Source organism: Trichosurus vulpecula, chromosome 4 (genome assembly GCF_011100635.1).
Source record: "Trichosurus vulpecula isolate mTriVul1 chromosome 4, mTriVul1.pri, whole genome shotgun sequence".
In the NCBI taxonomy this organism is placed as follows: Eukaryota; Metazoa; Chordata; class Mammalia; order Diprotodontia; family Phalangeridae; genus Trichosurus; species Trichosurus vulpecula.
This window is the reverse complement of record NC_050576.1, coordinates 289,002,392-289,028,240: the sequence shown is the minus strand read 5'-3', so window position 1 is coordinate 289,028,240 and position 25,849 is coordinate 289,002,392. Positions and strand designations below refer to the sequence as shown.

Below are 25,849 nucleotides of genomic sequence, written 5' to 3'. Positions count from 1 at the left end.
AAAATCTTAGAATAAAATGAAAATGTTAGCAATCATATTATACCCATTATTGGGATTAGTAATTAGATATCAAAGTGTATCCCTGAAGATTAGCCTCTGCAAGTGTTTCTGTTTCTTTCCTTGGCCCACTTTACCCTTCATTTGTTGATTATATTTCCTCATATCTATATGCATATTAGCATGCAGAGTTAACAATGTCAAATTGCCTATAAAAATACATAAAAATCAGTGAAGCATGCTGCTTTTCTCTTTATCCTACATGAAATATATTTGAATATCTTAAAACAGCATGAAATACTTGTTTATTATACCCATGACTCTTGCCCCAAGTAAGGAAAAGTTAGTGAAAGTTGGGTTAAGCATACGCAAGGAACTATGCCGAATTCCTTACCAGTCACCGTGGAAGGACAATGAGAGAAAGAGAGGGAACAGGCTCCTCCCAAAGGCCTCAGTTTCTTTTAACCCAGGGAACTTACCTAGAAAAATATAGAAAGAAATTCTATATATTAGCTCTCATTTATGTATCACTTCAAGTTTTCCAAAGTGCTTACCTCAGAACAACTCTCTGAAGCACATTGTACCAGCAATATAATTCTGCTTTACTTATGAAGCAGTTAAAGTTCTAAGGGATTTGACAACTTCCCAGTCATACAGCTAGAAGTGATAGGCAAATCAGTCACAGACCTAATCCAAGGGAATTAGTTATTGAAGAAGCAAAGACCTCATCACTAGGTAATAATCCTTATGGTGTATTAGAGTTCGCAAGGTAAGTGCAGGTGTGCAGTTTTTCAGATTCATGGAGAGATAAGATATTTAACTAGGGGACCACATAAGGTGCCATTATCAGTATCCATGGATCTTCACTGAGCACTTCTTGTGTGCTAAGAATTGCATATAGCAGATATTCAACTGAGTATATATTCCCTAAAATCCAAAGGTAGAAAAAAGTTCCAAATATAATATGGCATCTTTTGTATTTGTCAAAAATTTGAAAATGAAATGAGTATTCATAAATCAAAGGATTGAGGAATAATTGGGGAACCAATAATGGCATATGAATGTAATAGAATATTATCATACTGTAAGAAATAACAAATGTCAGGATTTCAAAGAAACATTGGAAAATCAATTTCAACTGATAGGAAGCAAAACAAGCAGGAGGAAAACAGTAAAGGGAATAATTGATTGTAGATAACAGAGGATCAGTCTTAGAGAATAAAGAAAGGAACTTCCTCCCCTTCTCTTTACTAGAGGTGAGGGCTAATGCATAGGAAATGGTACATGTACTTTCAAATGGTAGGCTGGTTTTTTCCTTTGTTGCTGTTGTATTTGGAATTGTAAGGGAAGGCTCTATGGGTTTGGAGTATTTCAGGAACTAACTCTGGTACTTTTTCTTTAATGTTTTAGAAAAGTATAGAAAAAAAATAAGACTCTCGTATAGCTAATCCAACTTGGATTTTTTCCCAAAAATTCTTCAAAATCTCTTGCTTCATTCCAAAAATAATGAATAATTAAAAATGGTTTCCCATAGAATTTTCTTGGCTAAAAAGGCAATATTATCTGGTATGTTGACATTATTGTGATAGATTCTATTTGAATATTTAGATTTTAAAATTGGATTCAGAATATAAAGCTTCATGAATTTTCATTTCTGTCTTTTTTTCCATTTCCGTTGTCATCACCCTATTTCAGGCCCTCATTACCTTTTGCGCAGACTATTGCTATCACTTCGCTTTCCCCTGACACCAATCTCTTCCCCTCCAATTCATCCTACACATGCTATCAGATTAACTTTTAAAAACAAAATTTTGGATCATGTCAGTCCTCTGATCACATGTTCCTCATGGCTTCCCATTCACTAATAAATAAAATCATACCTCTTTATCCCAGGATTTAAAGTTTGTTTGTTTGTTTTATAACGTTAAGCCTATCTACATACTAGTCACCCTATATTCCAGACAAACTGGGCTATCCATTATTCATTGAATACACCCATGCTTTCACAGCTCTATGCTTTTGTTCATGACATCCCTTACACCTAAAGTGCCTTTTCTACCAATCAATACCTATTAAATCTAATCCATCTTTCTAGACCCAGATCAAATGCCAAATACCAAAACTTCATGAAGCTTTCCTTGATTCTCAGAAATGTAAAGAATTTCTCCCCACACTGTTTTCGCAGGGTGCTCTGTGACCCTTCTTTGATACTGAGCACCTTCTGCCTTGTAATATAATTATGAATATTTATTCAAAGTTAACTGATACATTCAACTGTATTCTTTCGGTCTAATAATGTTATTTCATTGGTATAGGGAACTCCTTGTCGAAACCACCTTCCCATATACAAACCTGCAATTCATCTATGTAATTTAGTTTAGAAAGTTGCCTAGGGCACCAAGAAGACAGTCACTTGCCCAAGTTCATACAGCTAGACTGACACTTGTACCCAGAGCATTCTGACTCCAAGGCTGGCTCTCTATCTGTGATATTATTTTGCTTCTCTCCATTCAACATGCATAAATGTCTACTGTACATTTACTACTATTCATGCAAAAGTCCACTTTCAAGAGAAAGCAACTGGGTAGAGATCTCTGGAAGCTTCAAGGAGATATACAAGAATGCATACATATTATGTATTTATGTAGTGTTTTATAGGTTAATGAGATCTCCTTTTATCTTTATAACAACCACGAAAAGTAGATAGGGTGGAATGGCCTATTGTACATTTGAGGAAAACAAGGTTAAGGCAGCTTAAGTGTCTTGTCCATGGCCACTTAACTGATTATCAGGGAATCTAGTGTTAGAACCCAATCCAAGGTATTTTAAATTATATCACAGTGCTCCCTCTACTAATATTAGTTTTTAACTAATGAAAAATATTTACATCTTTCTAGTATACCCTCTTTTGTTTAGGGTGATAGATATAAAAAAGACTTTCTTTATTAGGGGCTTTCAAACAAATGCTACAATACACCTAGGTACAAGTATTTTATTAGATATATTGTAGAAGGGATTATTGGACCGATAGATGGCCTTTGACATCCCTATTCTGTGATTCTCTGATGTTGCCTACTAAGTCACTTGTGTAGAGGAACAATTTAATTCATCTTCATGTCACCTATCAATCTGTACAGAGAATTTATTATTATTATTAATTGAAAGAAGGAAGGATAGAAGTGAGGGAGGAAGGAAGGAAAGAAAGAAAGGAGGAAAGAAGGATCTTAATATAAAACTAAAATAACACTAAACTTTTATTAAATATTAAATAAATTAAAGATAAAAATATGTTATTACCTTGAATTAATAAAATCAGACAAACATGATATCACTATTCATTTCATTTATTTTTTTTATTTTTTATTTTTATGGGGTTTTTTTGTTTGTTTTTTTGGAGGGGAGAAGGCAGGGCAATTGGGGTCAAGTGACTTGCCCAAGGTCACATAGCTAGTAAGTGTGTCAAGTGTCTGAGGCCAGATTTGAACTCAGGTCGTCCTGACTCCAGGGCTGGTGCTCCACTCACTGCACCACCTAGCCGACCCCACTATTCATTTCAATGAAGAGTTGTTAATGATATCACTTATCAAAAGGAAGTAGAAGTTAATATTTACTCCAATGAGCTTTATGACTCAAACATGCTCACATTCTGATGCTGATATACTAAAATAAAAAATATGCAACAAAACCATCTAAAATTATTATAAAAAAGTAAAGTGAATATGTAAGAAAAGGTGGCCTTCAAATAGTCACTGAAAGATATTCAGAATCTCTGTCAAGAACCTGATTGCAAAACATAAGGAAACCAGAGTCATAGCCCAAACAACTGGCCAGATGATTTGACTTTTTAATCAAGTTGACATATTTTACAAAGAAAGAATCAGTACTTGCATTTTTCTACTTTATAATCAGTTGTGGTACATGCATATCATACTGGGAGGTAAAGACAGATTGCTCTGGCCAGAACACAGTAAAACAAACCAGATTATTGGTTGTGGCTTTTCGTTATTGTTGTTGGTTTGTTTTGGTTTTTGTCATAGACATATAATAAAGGCAGGCATTTTGGCCAGACAGATGGAGGACAATGGCTTTCCCTACTTAATTTAACATTTGTTCTTGTTCAAATTCATTTTTCCATTTCTTAACTCAGTGCATTTTCACTGGCTGGCCTTTATGTTTGGTATTTTCTTTCCCCCATACCTTTCTCTTAGATTCCCTATGTTCCCTTCAATTCCCAACTAAAATCCCAGATTCTATAAGAAAACATTTCTGATACCTCTTATCACTTTATTTGTTGTCCTTTTTATTAAACACCTGTTGTTTTCAAATAGTATGTCCCTTGGATTGCTGGTGAAATTAGACACATCATTAGTGTATCATGAACTAAGTTTCTGAGTGGGTGCTGGGGGTAGCTTTGGAGGGACCATGTGTGAGAGGCTGCCTCAAGTGTTAAGTAAAAATAAGAAACTGTCAATGTCATTCATATTATTAAAACATGGAATTTCAGAGTTACAAGAGTTTCCAGATATAACATACATGCTGGTATGAGGACAAAAAGGCTAGTAAATGAGGTTTCTATTCCATGTATATATTAAAAAATAATAAGAATAAAGCAGGGATGTTATTTCTTATTCTACCCCTGTCATTTTCCTGAACTTTCAAAGACTTTTGAAAAGAGGACTATTACATGTGCCCAGGACCATCAGTTTTAAATGGAATCAAAAACTCAACCCTCTAAAGTCACAATGTACGTGAGGGAAAGGAAATGCTGAAAGAAAGGAAAGACTTCCTCATAGTTCAGTTCAAAATAAAATGAGCTTCTGAGGTGAGCACTCATATTGACTTTATCAATAACTTGTTGCAATAATTTTTCCTCTTAATTTAATATGATTTTTTCTCCTTTAGTAATTATCTTAAATTAGAATAAAGGTATTAATTTCATAAGATTTTAACTTCAAATATTTTCCAAAACAATAGTTTTGTAAAAAAAAATAGCAAAAGCAATTCCTTTTATTTTGTCAATTAAGTTAAGCCATCCATTTCATTACTTGAACCTGCCTAGCAAATCTTACCAAGCTGGATAGTGTCTAGCAAGATGGTGAAGAGCTATAAGTCCATGTCACATAAGAAATAGTAGGAGGGGAAAGAGGAGATTCTGGGAGCAAATGATCACCATCTTCATGTATTTGAAGAATTGGAATTGATGGCTGTAGAGGTTCCATTCAACTCCACAATTCTGTGAGTCTGTGAATACACCCTTATCCTATTTCACTTCAAAATATATCATCATTATCAAAGGAAGTTGATTTTCACAACACTACAAACTAAACAGAAATTATAAATTTTAATGAAGTGGCTCAAGGAAAAGAGTAGCTGAGAAGCGACATTTTTTCTAACTCTTTCTCTCCTGCTAATAGAAAAACTTTGTTTCAAATACTCATGGAATTTCAAATTTGTCAAGTGTCAGTACTGTACTCATCTGGCATCTTTATAATTCTAAAATTCAAATTATGGTAAAATGTAGTCCTGATATTGCCTATATCTCAGATTTGCCAATGTACTGGCAATAAGCAGGCATCCTCAACAGTACAGAGTACTGAGGAATTCTTTTATGTTGGGAACTGTTTTATGGCCCATAAAATAGAAAAGTATTAGTAGCAACTTATAATACTGTAGAGAAAAAAATTGTTTTTTGAATTTTGAATCACCTAGAAAACTTTGATTATTCCTCTCACAACTTTTAACCATCCCAGTATGTCACTGGTTTTTGTTCTTCTTAAGCTGGCTCTTCACTATTTCAGTTTGTCAGAAGACTTGACAAGAGTTTTTGGGATAGCCCCCTCAAACTCAAGATGAGGAGAAGTTGGTCGCCAATACAAGTTGGCCAAACTCAAAAATATGCTTTGTGTGTTTGCTATCCAGTCTTCTGAATAAAGGATTTTAATGTTAACAAACAAGTCCCAGATTTTCCTACCTTCATCTTGCTGCTCACATCATTTTCTGAACTGCTGGGTACCCAGAATGCTTTCCACTCTATCTTTGATGGTTATTAGATCCATCTTTTAAGACTTGTAGAACCTATTCCCTCAACGAAGCCTTCATTTGTCACCCTAAATGAAAGATCTCTTTCATCTTACGTAGTTCGATGTTTATTCTTTTAAGGCCTCATCATATTTATTTCACACTATAAGTAGTTACACATTGCCTGACACATGATAGGGTATATCCTTCTCATCTTCTCAGAATAATTATAAGCTCCTCATGGAGAGGGACTGTATGTTATTTATTGCCATGTCTCTATCAGTTAAAGCACAATGTGTTTCACATCATAGGCATTCCACAAATGTCTGTTGAATGTTAATTCAGTGAATCTCCTTGAATGTGCTTGTTTCATATATGCGACTTGAAAAAAGTTAACATTTCTTGTTGTTCATACATTGTAAAGCATTTAACCTAATTTTCATCTGTGATTATTCTTTAAATAATCCTTACTCATAATCATAAAATTCAATTAACTTTCAGCTGTTAATCCACTGGGTATCATAAACTTTCTTTCTCTTCACACTGAAATTGGTTACAGCACAGTGATAATGAGGACAATCATGAATTCCATACTCCTGCGGATCTCTACTAAGGTGTTCTTCCAACACGTAATTATAGCACTGAGGTGACTCTGGGTTCCTGAAGCCTATGCCAGTGGAACATAAGATTGAGCTGGCCTCAGCAAGTTAGAGACACTTTGTTCAGTGGACCAATACTAGGGCAATATGTTGTTCTGTGGTCAGAGGACCAGCCTACGTACACAAAAGTTCACCATTAAAAAGGTGGTTAATGAGGTAATAATTTTTCATTTTGTCCATAGCAACTATTTAAGACTAAGACATAGACAAAGACATACACTACTGAAATCAGAAATCCCTGAGTAAGGGAACCTTGTTGGGATACTCTGCAACCCTTACCCTGTCCAAAATATCACAATTACTAGAACAGTGAATGGAGACAATTTATGGATTTATGGAATACATTATCATTACTAGCATCTACCTTGAGGTCTAGGTTCTATCCATGATGGCTTAGAGAGTCAGTCGTATTGTCACATTAAGGATGGAATTGACTTTATAAATGAGTACCACTGAATCATTCTGAATCTTCCCTTCCTTAACTTTTCTTTTAATCTACACATTGGAAGGCTCCTGCACCAATTGACCAGAGCTTAGCTGATTGTCTTTGTTCACTATCTTGACAAGACCTCAGGAAGGAGGTTGGCCAATGGGAAGGATCTCATTCTTGGATCTCTCAGACTGTGTCTCTGAGAGAATATAAACTCTGTGAGGGTAGGGGGTCTCATTTTTGTCTTTGTTCTTCAGGTCCTAGTACAGTACTTGGTACATAATAAGCACCTCATAAAGACTTGTTAATTGCCTATATAACCACTGCTCATAGAAAACTAAAATTAACACTGGAACTTTATTAGAGTAGATCTTTATTACTAAACTACAAAGAAGTTTAGGATTAGGGTTTAAACAATGTGGAAGGAATACTAGGCTGAATCTGGACACTTCTGAAAATCTATCTTTTAATCATGATTTTCAGAAAACACAAGTGACATTATTTCAGATTCTACTATAAAGAAAAAGAGCATTTTGAAATTTAGCCCAAATTTTCTGTGAGTTATCAAGAAAATACTTTTTAATAAGCATTTTACAAGGACAATTAAATAGAGTGATGTTTACATAGGCCTTTTAATGAAGAAATTTCTAAGCTTGGCCTAGATGTCAGTGTGCTACACCAAAGTATTCTTTTAAAACTCTTTCATTTTGTTGCTATTAAAAATAACCATAAATGACCAGTGATGGGATAATAAAACTCTTTTTTCAAACATAAAATTTGTTCATAAAAATCCTTGACATAACAGCTAGAAGGAGAGCAATGCAGCATGTTTAGGCACATTAAAGAATGAAAAGAAATTGGGGTCAACGTAAGCTGTGAGAGGAGATCACAGTTTGATTAAAAGTCCTTTTCCAACTAATGGAATTATCTATTTGCTTTCCAGAGACTATTGCATGCATTTAGAAGCAGGCACATCTGCTCTTATATTACAAAATGTGAGAGAAAGGAAATTAATTTGTCTTAAACAATGTGCTATAAAGCATGTTTATAGTAAACTCATATAACAATGAAGTTCCATTTCAACTGAAATGAAATCAGGCCGAAATTCTTTCAGTGTAACTCAATATTGCAGACAATGGGGGTGTGTGTGTGTGTGTGTGTGTGTGTGTGTGTGTGTGTGTGTGTAAGCTTGCACACGCACTTACAGAGAGGACTGGATTGGGGAAGAAGGGAGATAGCCATAAAAGAGTTTCATAGAAGCATTGAAAGAAAGCATCTTCAAAAAAGAAATTTATTGGCATTGCTTATTCTGAAGAAAAGGTTTAGAAGTCTGATGGCTAGAATGTTAAAAATAAATAATTTGGAAATAAAAGCATTTATTAAGCAACTTAGTATAAAAATTTTTGCAAGCAACACGGTAGGATTGTTTGACAATACTGTATAGGGACAGGAGGAGATTATAAGATGTACTGCCTCACAAAACAACAAAAATATGGAGTGGGGACAGGGCAGAGGGGCAAAAAAAGCCTACAGAAAGTTGGGTGTCACAGGCCACATTATGCCCAAAGTACTTATGTGTGGAACTAAAAGCACCACAAATAGACGCAAAAATGGAACAGATTTGCTCATGTTTCTCTATCAATATATCATACAATCAATGACATTGGAAAATTCATATTTGTACTGAAAATTAAGTGGAAACAGCACTTAAGACAAAGTTGTAAAGAGTGACTGGACCTAACCAAACATACAAAGAAGGGATATAACCTAGAGACAATACAATTTAAAAGACATAAGGGATTCAATATTGAATCTATCTAAATGATGAGACACTAAAAGAATGGAAAAGATAATGTATTATATTACTACCTACAAAAAATAGGTAACTGAGAATGCATTGAGGTATTGACCCACATGCTTACCTTTTCATCCTTAAAATCTTTATAAAAATATTCTAAGGTCCTCTACAGTATATCCTTGATAAAAATATGAAAGTTGAGCAGGCAGTGTTTCACACATGATTTTCTAGAGCAGATCAGATCTTCTTGTCACGAACTGACTGAAAAGTACATAGAGTTCAAAATCCCACAGCAGTATGCTTATTGTTAGTGATTATACAAAAAGTATTTTCAAAATACAGCGATACTTTAAAAAATATCAAATGAAGGGGCAGCTAAGTGGCACAGAGAGTAGAGCACCAGCCCAGGAATCAGGAGAACCTGGGTTCAAATACAGCCTCAGACACTTGACACACTTACTAGCTGTGTGACCTTGGGCAAGTCACTTAACCCCAATTGCCCTGCTTCCACCCCTCCAGAAAAAATCAAATGAAGGCATATGTATATACATATAATGTATGTATGTATTATATATCTACACATACATTATATATGTATATATGTATCTATCTCTATGCATGTGTGTATGTACACATACACTCATTCTGTCAACATGTATGTCCACCAAAATCTTGTATAATGCTGTCTACAAGAAGAGGGATTCCCTAAAGATGCCAAATTCCTCTAGGTACTTCTGATAAAATCATCCTGATTTCATTAATCTCCAGAATAATAAGATCCTTCTCAAAGCAAATATGAACCTAGCAACTGACATGGAAAAAGTCAACAGAATAAAGAATGCATATTGTCCAGATAAAAAGTATTTTTGTATAGGAAGCCCATATCCTCACCTGGTTCACTCCAAAATGTTAAAAGATGTGGAGGAATGACTCCACCATCATCTTTTATCAAAATGTATGGATGAAGGACAAGAATCTAATGGAATGAGAAAGCATTCATGTTTTATGATCTGCATTAGTTGAAGAAGTGCTCATATCACTGAGTTGGCAGAACCAATGATGAATTGGAATAGGCAATCACCTATGGTATACAGAAAATGAACAATAGACTTTGGAGTGTCTGGGCAATTAGTATTGTTTTATGGGAATTCACCAACTTCAACATCAAGTAGAAGCCTGTGTGCTTTCCTAGATGTAACAAAAAAAAGGAATGAAATCAAATGCACAACTTTAAGAATCTATTACAGATAAGGTCAACAAACATTGATTAATTACCTGCTACGTTCCAAGAACTGTGCTAAGCATCGGGGAGACAAAGAAAGGCAAAAACATTTCTTGCCCTAAGAGAGTTCGCAATTTACTGGGAGAGAAAACATAGAAACAGCTATGTGCAAAAAGATATATACAGAATAAATTTAAAATAATCATAGAAGGAAGGCACTATCATTCATTCAAATTGTAATGTCTTGTTGTTCAATGCATATTTCCAGACGCCAACTATGAAAATGGTGAGGGCATGGCCTAAGGCCACAATCATTTCCATATCCAGGTGCTTCATTGGTTTGTCAAAAATATATAATTTAGGACAGTGCATGATGGTCATCTGGGCAAAGGCCCACTAAGATTTTCTGCCCTCCAGAAAGACCAGCAACAGGATGAACAGTCAGCTCCTCAGAGATGCTGTGGCATCACAACTGGTGATGATACTTCTTCTTGGGCCTCCCAAGTGAACTTGTAAATGAGCAGCTCCACTGCACTGACATTCAAGTTCATTTCTGTGAGCATGTCAGATCCGCCAAATGGTCACAAAGTCTACCATCAACAGCTTTATCATAGTTGACTTCCCTGCTCCTTTTACCCTAATCACACAGCTTCAAGACTCAATGTCTGCCAAGACAGAAATACAACTGACCCTGGAGTACTGAGGATCATAACAGAAACTGACTTCAAGTAGTAAAAACTTTTAAACCCATTAGGAAATTCCATCACTGCTTCCACCTCCTTGTGTACAAGCTTCAGGTCTGGCAGCTTCTCTAGCGATTTGAGTTTCCTCTGCACCTGAGATGATCTGTTGGCATTCTGGCGAAATCAGTCAATGAACACCTGGATGTGCTGGCTATGCAAATGGATGATGTCTGTGGTCACTGAATTCAAGAAGTTTTAGTCATGGGAAACAACCAAGATTGTGATAGCAGGTAATTCTCCAGCCACAAAATAGCATCTGATGGATGACATTAAAATGAGGATCTCAGCATGCTGAGTTAGACGGGCACAGATAGTATGGAACTGATACCTTGAAACAGAAAAAGCCCAAATTTGGTAATAATGATATCACCATTTGGGTCAATTTTGTAACATTTCCAGTGCTAAGAAGAACACTGATAATCCCAGGAAATATCAATCAATGAGTGATTTTTCTTTTAGTCATAACTAATATGAACCATTTTTATTAAATGACAAAATATATTTTCCTTCTTAACATATTTAACATTTTCTTAAAAAAGTTATGCAAGTTAAAAAAAGTCAGCAAGCCTGTTAAAACATAGGAAACTATGAATTAAAAAAAACATTTTGATCTCCTTTCAATATATTTTGTTTGGTTAAATTCTAGTGTTTTCCATTGTCTGAATCTTGTTAGAAATCATGCTTTATTTGAAGAACTTTTGACCCCATAATACTTCTGTGATAAAAAAAAATCATAATCTTGTCTATGGAAATAAAATTTATGTCACATACACTAGATATGTCCAGGTCAGGTGATCTGTGCTTCTAGATACAACTCAATTTTCTGTATATAAAAATATTCTTAAAGTTGACAGCCATGATGAACTGTTTTTTGAAACATTAATCATAACTGTTGCTTTAAATGTTTATTTTTATTGTTCATCATCTCTATACACAAATGTGTTATATAAATATTTCATCAGCACAAATAAAATTTAGATTACAATCCCACCAGGAGGAAGTTAAATTGAAAATGCTTATTTACCAGCATTTTAAGGCTGCTCTCATAAAGAAAGCATTGGTCATATGATACTTCACTAATATTCTACAACAATATATGTTTTTGTTATGATTGGTTACTATCTATCCTTTTCTTCCTTTATAGCACTTTTTATTAGAAATGATCTCATAAGTATCTCTTATATATTGTAAACACAAGACATAATCATAGTCAACTAGGATTTATTAAGTGCCTACTATGTGTCAGGAACTGTGCTAAGCACAGGGAATACAAAAAAAATTAAAAACCATTCATTCCCTGCTCTCGAGAGCTCACAGTCTAAAGCAGGAGACAACATGCAAATAACTAGGCACAAAGCAAATAGAGGATTAATTCAGGATGGTGTCAGAAGGAAGGCACAGAGATTAAGGAGAACCAAGAAAATCTTCCTGCAGAAGGGAGTTCTTTAGCTGTGATTAGAAAGAAGTCAGGGAAACTAGGGGTTAGAGATGGAGAAGGAAAATGTTCTAGGCATGGGGGATAGCTAGGGAAAATCCTCAGTCAGAGGTGGTGTATCCTGGATAAGGAACAACCAGGAGACCAAGATCACTTGATCAGAGTATATGAATGGGAGAAAGGGCCAGTTTATGAAGTGTTTTAAAAGCAAAATAGAGGATTTAAAATTAGTACCTTAAGGTGATAGGGAGGATCAAGTCACTGGGAGTTCACTGATCAGAGGGACTGATGTGTTCAGAATTATACTTTAGAAAGATTACTTTGACAGCTGAGGGGAAGATTAGATTGAGAAGAGATGTGAGGGAAGGAGACCAACTGGCTGGTAATGTTATAATTCAGGTGTGAGGTTATGAAGGTGCCAGGGTGGTTTTAGTGTTAGAGTAGAGAAGGGGGCATCTAGAAGAGATGCTATAAAAATAGAAATAACAGGACTTCACAACAGATTAGATGGTGCTAAGGGAGAGAGAGTGAAGAGTTAGAGATGGTGCCCAGGTGACTGGAAGGATGGTGGTACTTGACAGCAATAGAAAAGTTAGTGCAGCAGTTGGAAAGAGCTCAACATGTATAGAGAGACTCCATCTGTGGCAAGGTGGCTCTCTTTGGGTATGCCTTGAAGAGAGGCAGAACAGATTTCCCTAGCTTCTAAATCCACTATTTTCCAAGCACGACTTTCATTCTTGCCAGGAATGCAAGCAGAATTTGGGTCTAAAGGCTACCACTCTTCTCAGAAAGAGGGTTACCAAGTGAGAAACATATCATCTGCTGCCTTAAATACTGTTTGTCTTGGGTTTCAGTCACTTTGTCATTTCTGGGGAAAGGAGAGCTCCAAGCTCTATATCCAAGGCTACACCCCTCTCCCTAATGTGGTTTAGGACAGAATTTACATTACAGAGAGGGGAGGATTTTGAGGAAAAGATAATGAATTCAAATTTGGATGTGTTCCATTTAAGATGTCTACCGGACATTCAATTCAAGATATTCAAAAAGAAGTTGGAAATACAAGACTGGAGATCAGGAAAGAGGTTAAGGCCGTACAAGTGGATATGAGAGTAATCTACATAGGGATGCTAACTGACCATGGAAGCTGGGGTCATCAAGTAAAATGGTACAGAGGGAGAAATAGGAGAGCCCAGGATAGAGCACTGGGGTCAGCCACGGGCATAAAGTGGATGTAGATTCAGCAGTCAGGAGTGATCAGGCAAGTAGGAAAACCAGGAAAAAGCAGTGTCACAAAAACCTAAAGAAGAGAGTATCAAGGAGAAGATGATTGACAGTGTCTAAGGCTACAGAGAGGTCAAGAAGCATGAGACTTCAGAAATGGCCACTTACAGTTTCCAGAGAAACATTTAAATTGCTTGGTTAAGGCAACTTGGAGGACTAGACATTAAATCTTGATCAAAGCTTCTAAAATTTTAATATGTCAATGCCTTTTTTTTAATAGACAGTGAAAATATTCAATGAAAACTTCACAGGAAGTACTTTTTACAAACATGTATCACCAGTTTAAAACAAGCCCAATTTTCCAAGATAATAAAGATCACCATACAGCTAGGTGGGTATGGTGGATGGAATGTTGAGCCTGGAGTCAGGAAGGCCAGGACTGAAAACCAGCTTCAGACAATTACTAACTGTGTGACCCCACCCACATCACTTAGGCTTCCCCTGCCTCATTTTCCTCAGCTTCAGAACAGAGGTAATAATACCACTAACTTCCCAAGGTTCTTCTGAGTATCCAGTGAGTTAATGTGTGTAAATCATAGTGTCTGGCTCCTAGTACATGTTTAGGTATACCAGTTTCCTTCTTTCTTACTAAGTCAGTCAGCCAGGTACTCTGCTTCTTTTTTTTTTTTTTTGCTTTTTTTTTTGGCAGGGCAATTGGGGTTAAGTGATTTGCCCAAGGTCACACAGCTAGTACATGTGTCAAGTGTCTGAGGTCGGATTTGAATTCAGGTCCTCCTGACTCTAGGGCCATTGTTCTATTCACTGCACCACCTAGCTGCCCCAAGTATTCTGCTTCTTGTTTTGGTACATTCCACTACCAAGATTCTATGATTTTCTTGGAAGAGGTATGATAGTCCTCCAAGATGCAGAGAAACCTCAACAAGTTGGTGACATATTCCCAAGCGTCCTAAGCAACATACCTTCCCTTTCAATCTATCATAGATTGGCTATTTACAATTTAGCTATATCCTTCTTGAATTTATTAATATTTTCAACCTTTATCACATCTCATTGTTCCCTTGGTTGGCAAAAGTATCACTTTTATTTCTTTTAATTCTCTCAAGCTTTAAAGATTATCCTTTAATTTAGTTGTCTAAAGTCTTAGTAAATAAGTCTGTTTACTCATCAAGTTTATACCCTGCATGATTTCATGGACTTCATTTCCAGCTTTTGTCTTTCAACATCAATGGCTAATCTTTTTTTTCCCTTTTTATAAGCGGTAGCTCCTCCATCTTTGGTATCATTTTATTTGCCCTACTCTGCACATCCTCTGGTTCAAGAGTTCCTACATGGAACTCATAAACTAAATTGCTTTGTTTTGTTCTGATGGAGGGGAGTAAAATATTTTGATAAATGTTCTTCAATATAATTTATTTCTTTGAAATTCTACATAATTTATTTTATGCATTTAAAAACATCATCCTCAAAAGAGGTAGTGGTTGCTGTTCAGTCATTTAAGCAACATTTGATTATTTATGACTCCATTTGGAGTTTTCTTGGCAAAAATACTAGAAGGGTTTGTCATTTCCTTCTCCAGCTCATTTTACAGATGAGGAAACTGAGGCAAATAGGGTTAATTGATTTGCCCAGGGTCATGTAACTAGTAGGCATCTGAGGCTAGATTTGAACTCAGGAAGATGAGTCCTCCTGACTCAGGCCTGGAACACTATACCATGTAGCTGCCATGAGAAGAGGTACCTCTCTCAAAATCATATGGTGATTTTACTCAGGTTGCCAAAAGGATCCATGATTCATGTTGCTTCACCTAACAGAATGTAAGGTCCTTGAGGATAGGACCTGTTTTATTTTTGTCTTGATGTCCCCAGTGCTTGCATTCAACTGTTGATAGCCTGTAATTGAGTCATTCAACTACTGTTCCTATAACATGAAATGGTCAACAACTTTTTAAAATGACAAGCACATAATGAAATATTAATAACATTATTCTTTGTGGTATTAAAAAACAAGACCAGAAAGGAATAGGTGTCCATTGATTAGAGAATACTCAAAAAATATCACCTCTATAAATGAAAGATTACTATTCTCTAAGAAAAAACCAATAGGAATTCAGATAAATATGTAAATTTTTATATGAACTATTATAAAGGCAGTAAAAAAAAATAAAACAATGCACACAGCACTAAGTAATTTGAATGAAACAACATGAAAATACTTCCAAGACTTAAAATGTCAAAATGAATAATATCGGTGTCAAGTAAAGAGGAGAAAACATACCTCTCTTCTTTCAATAGCAAAGAGGGAGACCAAACCTAAGTATTGCTTATACTATCAAACATGGTCATGATATGTATTTTATTCAAATTTGTCATTATTTCAAAAGAGAAGTCAATGGGGAGGGCAGGAGATACCTTAAAATGATTTCTGATACAAAGACTCCACCAACTCACTTTACATAATATGCTACATCCAGTGATTTCAATGCTAAGAAAGTATCTTAAGATAAAATATTGTCATACATTTTTGTATAGGAAAAAATGGGGACTCATCACTTTGAAACTGGCTGAACAAATGTTATATAAATGTAATGATACATTATTTCACCACAAGAAAAGATATATATGATGGATTCAGAGAAATATGTATAAATATGCATGAACTGATACAGAGTGAAATAAGCAGAACCAGAACAAACGAAACAATGATGACCGTGGTAAGAAGGAAAACAAATGTAAAAAAAAATCAGAACTCTGGTCAAATCAAGAGAAAATGGCAAATTTTAAAATAAATTAGTAAAAAATACTGGCTACTTGACATGCAGCTAATAATCTAACAGACATATAATAGGAAATATACATTCTCAGACATGGACAATGTAAAAATTTATTTTGCTTGATTACAAATATTTGTTATACTGGAGAGGGTAGATTAATGCAAAGTGATACGTAAGCAAAAAAGAATTGCAATAAAATATTCTTTTAAATGCAAATACTTTTAAAAGCCAAAAAGTGCAAAAGAAGACACAAATTAGTTTTGTTACGTCCTTGTTAAATTATTTATGTACATGAGTGTATGTTGACTGAAACAACTGTGTGAACTATTTTTGTGTGTGTATCTCTATACATAGATATACATGTATATACACATAAACACACATATGTACATATACATGCATACGCATAGATATATAATTTTAATTCTTCACTGAAATGTTTATATATGGGTACATACACGTATACATTAATATATGTCTATGTAAGTATAGGCATACGCATACATATATATATATACACACACACACAAACACACATACACATGTGTATGGATACATATATATTTTTTATATATAATATATATGTATGTATGTAGATATGTCAGATGATAGAACTAGAACCCAAAAGGAACTCAGACCATCTGGTCTAACTCCCTTATCCTACAGAACAGTAAACTGAAACCCAGGGACATTAAGTGACTTGCCAAGGTTGAACAGGTAGTAATTGACAAAGCTAATATTTGAACCCAGATGCTCTTACTCCAGTCATTGCTATTTTACCATGTTAGTATTGATTGATAAATGTTGTTTTCATTAAAACAAAATTAGCACTTTTAAAAAGAGAAGCTAAATAGCAAGAATTACAAGGATCTATATATATAAAAATATGCAAAACTGCTTTACATATGAGATAAAAACTGAAAATACCATACATATCTAATGAATGAAGAATTTCTCAATAAACATTAAAAGTTTATGGTATTATAAAAAAGATTAAATAAAAGTTCAAGAAAACATGGGAAGTCACATGAAATTAATCAAAATGAGACTGGTATCACTACAATATCACATAGATAAAAAGGGAAACAAAATGATAGATTACATAAGAATGACTAAGATATTTATTTTCTGTCAGTAGAAGCCAATTTATTACCTGATTATATATGGTCTACTTGCTAAGTAATCTATTTAGACACAAAGTTTAGAGACTTAGTTTTTCAGAATTTAATAACAGCTTCTATATTGCTGTGCTATCAACAATGGATATGAAGGAACATGGGAAGTCACATGAACTAGTGTAAAGTAAGGAGAACCAGAAAAAATATACATAATGACAATACAATGTAAAAGGAAAGAACAACCAAAGAAAACCAACACTGAATGCTGTGTAATTGTTATGACCAAATACGGCCTCAAATACATATACAATAGATATCATAATGCACTTTCTTTCTTTATAGAGCTGTGAGACTAGCATGTGAAACATCACATATACTATCAGATTCATTTGACATTTGATATGTTGGTAAGTTTTGCTGAAATATTGTTTTTGAATTTCCTTTTTTGTTTTTTTGTTTCAATGGATAGTTTACTATGGAATGAGGGAAAGAAGAGGGCAAAATGAATAAATAAAAGATATAAAAACAAAATATATCAATAAAAATAAAGTAAAAAGTGTGAAGATGAAGACAACTTGCAGCTGGGGTAGTCCAAGGATATGATAAAGGCAGGCGGAGTTATGGGTGGAAGGATTTTAGAAGTCGCAAGGTCCTTTAAGGTCATCTAATCCAACACACTCATGTCAGAGATGAGGAAATGGAGGCACCCATTTGTCTAACATCTAAGCTATTTGTCCAGGACATAGGGAGTAGACAATAGAATAAGGATTCTAATCATGTTCTCTGACTCAAAATCCAGAACTCTTTCTTGAACAATGTTCCCCACCATATAGTAACCTGCAGTACATAGAGAAAAAACTGGCCCTTGAATCAGAGTATGTAGGTTGAATTCTTGCAGATGACACCACCTCAGTTTCTTCATTGCTAAAATTAGGGGGTTAGACAGGATGGTTCCTACAATTCATTTTTGCTCTAAGGCCAAAGCTCTATGATATCAATCTTGTCCATACTCTCTGTAGTCTACAAAACTAAGAAAAGTGGATAGTAAATGAAATTTTAAACATCTTACAACTTTAACAACTACATATCATTCAAGATATTTTCCTGCACATTATAAAATATGCAGGATTCTATAAATGACTAATCTCTGAATGAGAAAACCACTAGTTTTCACCATAAGCAGAAGTAATAAGAAATAAATGAAATAACTTTCTGAAGTCCTGTGATTAGGGAATATAGATACAGTAAACTCTTTATTATGTACTATGGCCAGGGAATATAATGTCATGATTAAGCTAATACTACACATGGATTACCAATTTTAGATGAATTAGAATATATTAAAATAATTTAACATGAAAACTATTCTAAACAGGATCTTCATGTACCTTGTGGTTATCATTATGAATGTCAATTATTCTTGTATTATAAATGTGACAGTTAATAGAGATTTCCAGTTGATAAAATGCTGGATGGATCAGTTTTTATTATATTCATACTTCCCAATTCCTAGTGGAGTTGATGAGAACTGCCAAAACAGAAAAGAAAGAAACCTAAGAGCACTATCACACCAAGGACTCAAATAATCATTTCTGTCATATAAAAACATGTGTGTTGCACATTTTAAGCACCTACTGATTTAAACTGTAATTTGGGAATTTAAATAACATGGAAAAATGAATTCTTTATAAGGAGAAAGAAATCATAAAAATTAGAGATTCCTTTCTCAATTTCAGAAAATCAGCATATTAAACACTTTGTAAAATATATATGTAAAATTAATTTATCCATATATGTAATGTATCTATATATAGTTATACATATATTTGAGAGTTCCTAAGAAATTTAAGAGAAAACAAACTTAATAAACATGACATCACTACACTATGAAATCTCTCACAAGGAGAATGTTTTGTTAAAGATTCTTCCAAAGGAAATCCCATCAGTAACCTAAAGACCACAACTCTGGTGTGTATATAGTTTGCATCTATTACAATTGCACAACACTTAAAAATTTGTAAATTGAATTTCATTTTCCTTTGGCTATTTGCCCATTTTTCTTAAATTGATTTATTAATGTCCAGTACTGCTCTGCAGTTTTATCCTTTTAGCAATAATAGATGCAATATATCACAAAAACACATTTTTAAGAGTACATCATTAGAGTGATGTAGCACTGGTAATAAACCCCTTCACACTTGGATGAACTTAAATCAGTTTCTCTTTATTGATTTTTGGTCATAACATAATTTTAAAGTTCAACTCAGTTAATAAAAAAGGATTTTCTCTGGTGTTATGCGCAACACACTTGTGTTGTAAGTTTCCACATCATTTGTGGAAAACACTGTTATGGCCCCATCACTGATGGGTCTATGACAGATACAGCAATGTGAATATAATTTTATTATGATTAGTCTGATGCATATGATCTTTTGATCCTCCTTATTGGCCTTTATTCATAATGTATGTAAAGTATTTTACAAAATATAAAGCAGAGTATGTCAGTCAACAAGCATTTATTGAGCATCTATAATATGCCAGACACTATGCTGAGCACTGGAAATACAAAGAAAGGCAAAAGATAGCACCCTCTCTCAAAGAGCTCACCGTTTACCTGTGGAGTTGTCTTTATTATTGTTGTTGTTTTTGTTCTGAATTTCCATTTACTTTTAACCAAAACTTATTTTCCAACATACCTCCCATTTACCTAGGCCTAAGTGCCAATTATATCTCAATTCAATATTGAGCCAACTTATAAATGTATTATCATTTCATTTAAGGAAATTGTTGTATTATTTCTCCCTCCAGGCAGGCTATTTATAACTTTACTGAGTTTCCACATTTAGTAAGGACAGCATTTTTCTTGGTTTTGCTGAAAATAGAAGACCTTGTTTTAATATGTTCTCCAGCATAATATCATTATTCTGTAAGGAATTATGAATCATGTCCTTGGTACAGGATGATTGTTGATCTTATTAATTCATTCTTAGAGCTGTTCTCAATCAGTCAGTGTACCATTAATTAACCTGTTTTCAGCATTATGAATTGCATACTTTATGAAGGGCAAATCATGTCAGGATCATTTAAATTCCCATCTAGGACCAAGTTAACAGGTCTTGTAGACAACAGGGAGACAGTAGATATAATATATGTCAGATCTTCAAGAAGGCTTTTGATTGTAATCCTATACAATATTCTTATTATCAGGTGATATTTAGAGCATGCTGGCTACTAAATTAATGTAGAATCAGAAATTTAGGTTTGTAAGGTACCTGGAGATTTTACAGATGAGGAAAGAAAAGTCCAGAAATGCAAACCAGCTTCATCAAGGTCACGCAAGTAGTGAACAGCACAAGATTCAAAAGTAGACTTTCATTCGAAAGCTAATCTTCTTTCTAATATAATACATTGGATGCTTCTACAGCATGGTATCTTCCATTTTCAGAACCCTTTAAAAATGTTTTTGTTGATGACTTAAATAACAGAATAGAAGAACAAAACGAGTATAACAGACTCTGGAATGTAGAGCGAGGAGGGTCCAGGATGTCTACAATACCACCATCAACACCCCGCCCACCCCCACTGTAGCCTCTTCCCAGAGGACTCCATTGAGACTTGGGTTGTTCAAAATGTCCCCACTGGTTTGTGTGAATCAATTAATCAATCACAGGTATTTATTAAGTGCCTTCTATGGGGCAGGAACTCTGTTAAGTACTGTGAATATAAAGAATGGAACAATCCCTTCTTTCAAGAAGTATACATTCTAACTGGGAGAAGGAGGGAACTAAAAATCTTACATTAGAATTGGCTATCAATAGCCTAAAAGTTCTGAATCAAGCCATTCTAGAGGTTTGTAACAAACTCCTTAAATCTCCTTGCTACACATTTCTATATTGTAATTTTATTGGCATTTTGAAAATAGAAATATTTAACACCTTCTAAATGTGAAGTTAGAGACTCCAAGTCATGAAATATTGATGTTAGGAAGATATGTGGTTAATTATGTTTGAAATTATATGACATTAGACCTTCCTGTTCCATTATTTCTCAAGACTTAATACTCACTTTGGAATGCAGAATTTCATACTTGTCACATAATATAGAGTACCAATAGATTAGAAATAAAATTTTCTAAAATTATCAATAAAAACAGTGTACAGAAAAGGGCTATTTAAAATAGACAACTAATATGGCAAACATTTCTGCGACATAACAGTGATTATTTACCTATTTAATGGGGGGGTAGTTGAATGTGAGTGTGCTTGATAAGTGGATCAGATTATACAGATATTATACAAATAAATGAAAAATTTATTATAAAATTAGACACAAGAACCCAGATATTTAGAGATGAAACTGATGAGAAGGTCAGATCTGATTGTTCAATATAACATTTAATGTATTTTAAGTGATATATGTCTATATGTGTACTTTTATCTAGGAACAAGATAGAAATGCAGAGGGAGTTAACCCTTGGTTGATATATATATATATGTAAAGCAAACAGTTCATTTTAGTAAAAGCTGTTTCCTTTCTGCTGGGGACAAGAAATTCCACTTACCTTGTCATCTAGCTATTTAATATTTTTTAATTAAAAAAAACCTGTTAAGCCTGCCATTAAACTGTGTTCTAGCCCCTACAAAGAAAATCAAGGGCAGAGCTAGGCTGTGTTCTCATCTGATACAAGTCTATGACAGAATTATCAAGGCTCACTTAATAATGTGTGAACCTGTAGGAAATCAACCAGCTAATTGCCTCCAACAATGTAAGCCATTAATCCACATACTGCAATTCTATTTTGGTTACAAGAAGAATTCCTCACTGGCAAAAGACAGTAATGTTCACTGTTGATTGGCTGACTTTCACAATTTGAAAAAAAAAAAAAAAAGGTCTGTGGTAGCCCAACTCAAGCATTTACTTTTTTTTTTCTGTTATCTAAGTATTCCTGCCTCCAGCAAACAAAAAGACAAACAGGAATATACAAAATTATTATTTTAATTAGGTTAGCATGTAGATCAGAAAGGTGGGGTATCATAATGGCTAGAGCACTACACTATCTAATTTCTGGCACTCCTCCTTACTTTCCAGGTTTATTGTTCATTATTTTTCTCTACACAAAGTGTGGTCCAACAAGATTATCCTTGGTTATCTTTACACAGTGCATGGCACTCAAATTGTTACCAACAAACCCTTTTATAAACCATCCTAGATTCTCAAAATATAATCTCTTATCACCTTCATCACTAGGAATCCCTGATTTCCTTTGAAATCCACCTGGTAGAAGTGGTACTTTGTCCATGAGGTAATTCCTGATCCCCTCCTTCAGTTGCTAGTACTTTTCAATAAGATTACGTTGTACCTATTTTGTATCTTGGTTAGACTATAAGATATCTGAGGGTAGGCGCTATTTCACTTTGTTCTCTTTATCCCCAATTCCTAGCACAGCACTGGGTAGGTAGTAAGTACTTAATAAATGCTTGCGGGTTGTGTGCCCTTGAGAGAGATATTTAATTCCTTTGATCTCTAATTTCTTCCACAAACGAGGTTTAAACTATCTACATCATGGGGTCATCCTTAATGGCATTTATTTCAGAATATCAAAAAACAGTGATATGTATAATTTTCAATCCAGGGTTTACTGGAACTAGCTTGTACAGGCTCACAATAGTTAAATCTTAATTTAGTGTTCACATTTCCACCTCAGAAATCAGGAAACTGTACAACAGAGTTTGATTTATTATTTTGTTGATTTCTAGACTTTTGAAAATGATGGAAAAGATATTGATAACAAAGAAAATTTTTAAAAGTTTATCACATGTGTATTTTTTCAGAGAGCCGGTTGTTAAACACTTACCAGCATACCCCTGCCTCTATCCTAAACTCATTTGAAAAAAAATACAATTCCTAGATTTCTCTGGGACCAATCACATTTAGAAATGTTCTTCTCTGACATTTGAAAGACACAAATGTAATTATTTAAAACGAGAAATAAAGTAGTTAAAATATTTTTCCTCTTTCTTTGAACTTGTAATTATGTCTTCTATTTCTAACTTTATTCTTTTTTCTGAGTGGCAGAGTTTTGATTTGTCAAAGGAATGATGGGGGGAAAATACCATGTGGTTGACCCAACATTAAGTGTATGAATGAGCATTAGAGCTTATAAAACATTATACTCCCCTGAAAATATATAGAAATGGCATTAGAGAGAATCCTTAGGGAGAAAAAGAGACAGGAAAGATTTGAAGAGAACAAGAGAGGGGAAAGGGAGCGAAAGACAGGAAGAAAAGGGAAAAGTAGATAGACAGGGAAGAACATTTGACCATACACGATTGTGTATAAAAGTATAATAATGTATCTGCCAAAAGAGAGAAATTCATAAATTTAGACTGGATACCTTGAATGTAATCTTGCTCAATTCCTTCATTTTACAGACGGCCAAACTAAGGCCCAAAGAGGTAGTGACTTAACCAAAGTCACACAATTAGTAAGTAACAAAGCTATCATTCTAACAAGTTCCTTGTATTAAATATCCAATATTTTTTCTCATTGTGCCATATTGCTTCTAACGAGGTGACCTTAAAGGAAGATCCCTCCTTGATTTAAATACTTGATGCCTTAATAAAGTAGTACTGCTTGTGTTTTGTAACTGGCCTGTTATTGAACCTATACTTACAAGAGGTGCCTTTTGAAAGTATAAAAAATACATTTTATATTACAGAAAGCTACAATTGTAAAACAAAAATCACCCCTCATCAATTGTTCCTGATAATAAATAATAACTACAAATTTCCTAGTATATTATCATCCTGAAGACTATTTTTTTTGCCACCTCCATCATTTCACATAGAAAATTTAAGACAGTTGCATTCTGGTTATGTAGCAGCTAGATGATGCAGTAGATAGAGCACCAGGCTTGGAGTCAGGAAGACTGGAGCTCAAATCTAGCCCTCATATGCTTATTAGTTGGATGATCCTGAGTGAGTCACTCAATCCTGTTTGCCTCAGTTTCCTCATCTTTGAAATAACCTGGAGAAGAAAATAGCAAGCCACTTCAGTATCTTTGCCATGAAAACCCCAAATGAAGTTACAAAGAGTTTGACATGGCTGAAAAGGCTGAATGACAGCAAAAAAACTGTAGTTATAATAGATGAAAGTAATTAAATGACTTGGACAGATCTTACCTAAAATTATTTGTAAGGCACCTAACACAGTGCCTGGCATATAGTAAACACTACATAAATACTATCTATTAGTGTCATTATTATTATTTATATTTTCATTACCTTTCAAGTCTCTCTAGAAATCAGAGAACCAACAGTAAGCCTTGGTTCATATCCCTAAGACTTGAGAAGTCACACTTGAAATGATGTGCCTCCTTGTCCATGGTCTACTTTGTGGGCAGCCAAGTCAATGCTATAAACACATTTAGAAACAAAAAGCAAGAACTACATAAAACTACCTGCTTTGTCGATGAAAGCAACCTTTCATTATAAAGTGACAGCTTTATAACTTCAAAAATGGGCTTTCATTTCAGGAGAATATTTAATGCAGGAATGAAAAATGTTTCCCTTTTTTTGCCAATGAGCTAAAAACAACAGCAAAATGAGATTTTTTTCATCAGAATTGCTAAAGGGGAAGGAATTTGTGAAAGAACAAGGAAAGCTATTTCAACTATTGCATCACCTTAAGGATCAAGGAAATAGTTTTTAATTCTGGGTAATAAATCACCCTTTATAGCATTGCAAAGATCCACAAACTTGCCTATCAAAACAAGGTTAGCCATTAAAGTATAAAGTTCTCGAGCAATGAAGATAGCACTTGACAATTTCTTATTTTATGGACATTTTGAATCAATATCGCATATATTTATAAGCATTCATATAGATATATGAATGTGTTTGTATATACAGATGTATAACCCTAACCCTAATTTGGACATTAAGAGCCAAAGAAAATCATCAATATCATGATTCTGCTATATTGAGATACAAAAAAAATGCAAAACAAAAAAAAATAAACTCTACTTAAACAGTAGAATGAGTGAATTTTTTTTCACTCACGACTTACAAATATACAAGTCCTCCTTCATAACTCAAAGGTTCCCTTATTAATATTGGTAGGAGATAGATATAGATATATGTGTATTTTAGTTTTTAACATAAGGAGTTTGTATTATTAAAACACATACAGTAGCAATAATGTGTATTATTAAACCACATATAGTAATAGTAAGATAATATCTTTTAAAAATAATCAGAATCAAAATGCTGAATAAAAAAAAAGTTTAATGACCAAAGATTGTCAACAATGGCTTCTTTATTAACTGCTCTTGAACTATGATTTTTTTTACATTTTTAAATACAATAGAACTTTATTTGCAATTTAAAAACCATTCTTAGCTATGTACAAAAACTGGC

General features: G+C 34.2%; 1 pseudogene; it reads right to left on the bottom strand.

The window, feature by feature from the left end:
* Nucleotides 1-10,349: 10,349 nt before the first annotated feature.
* Nucleotides 10,350-22,731, bottom strand: LOC118847130 (annotated as a pseudogene).
* Between the last annotated feature and the right edge of the window lie 3,118 nt (nt 22,732-25,849).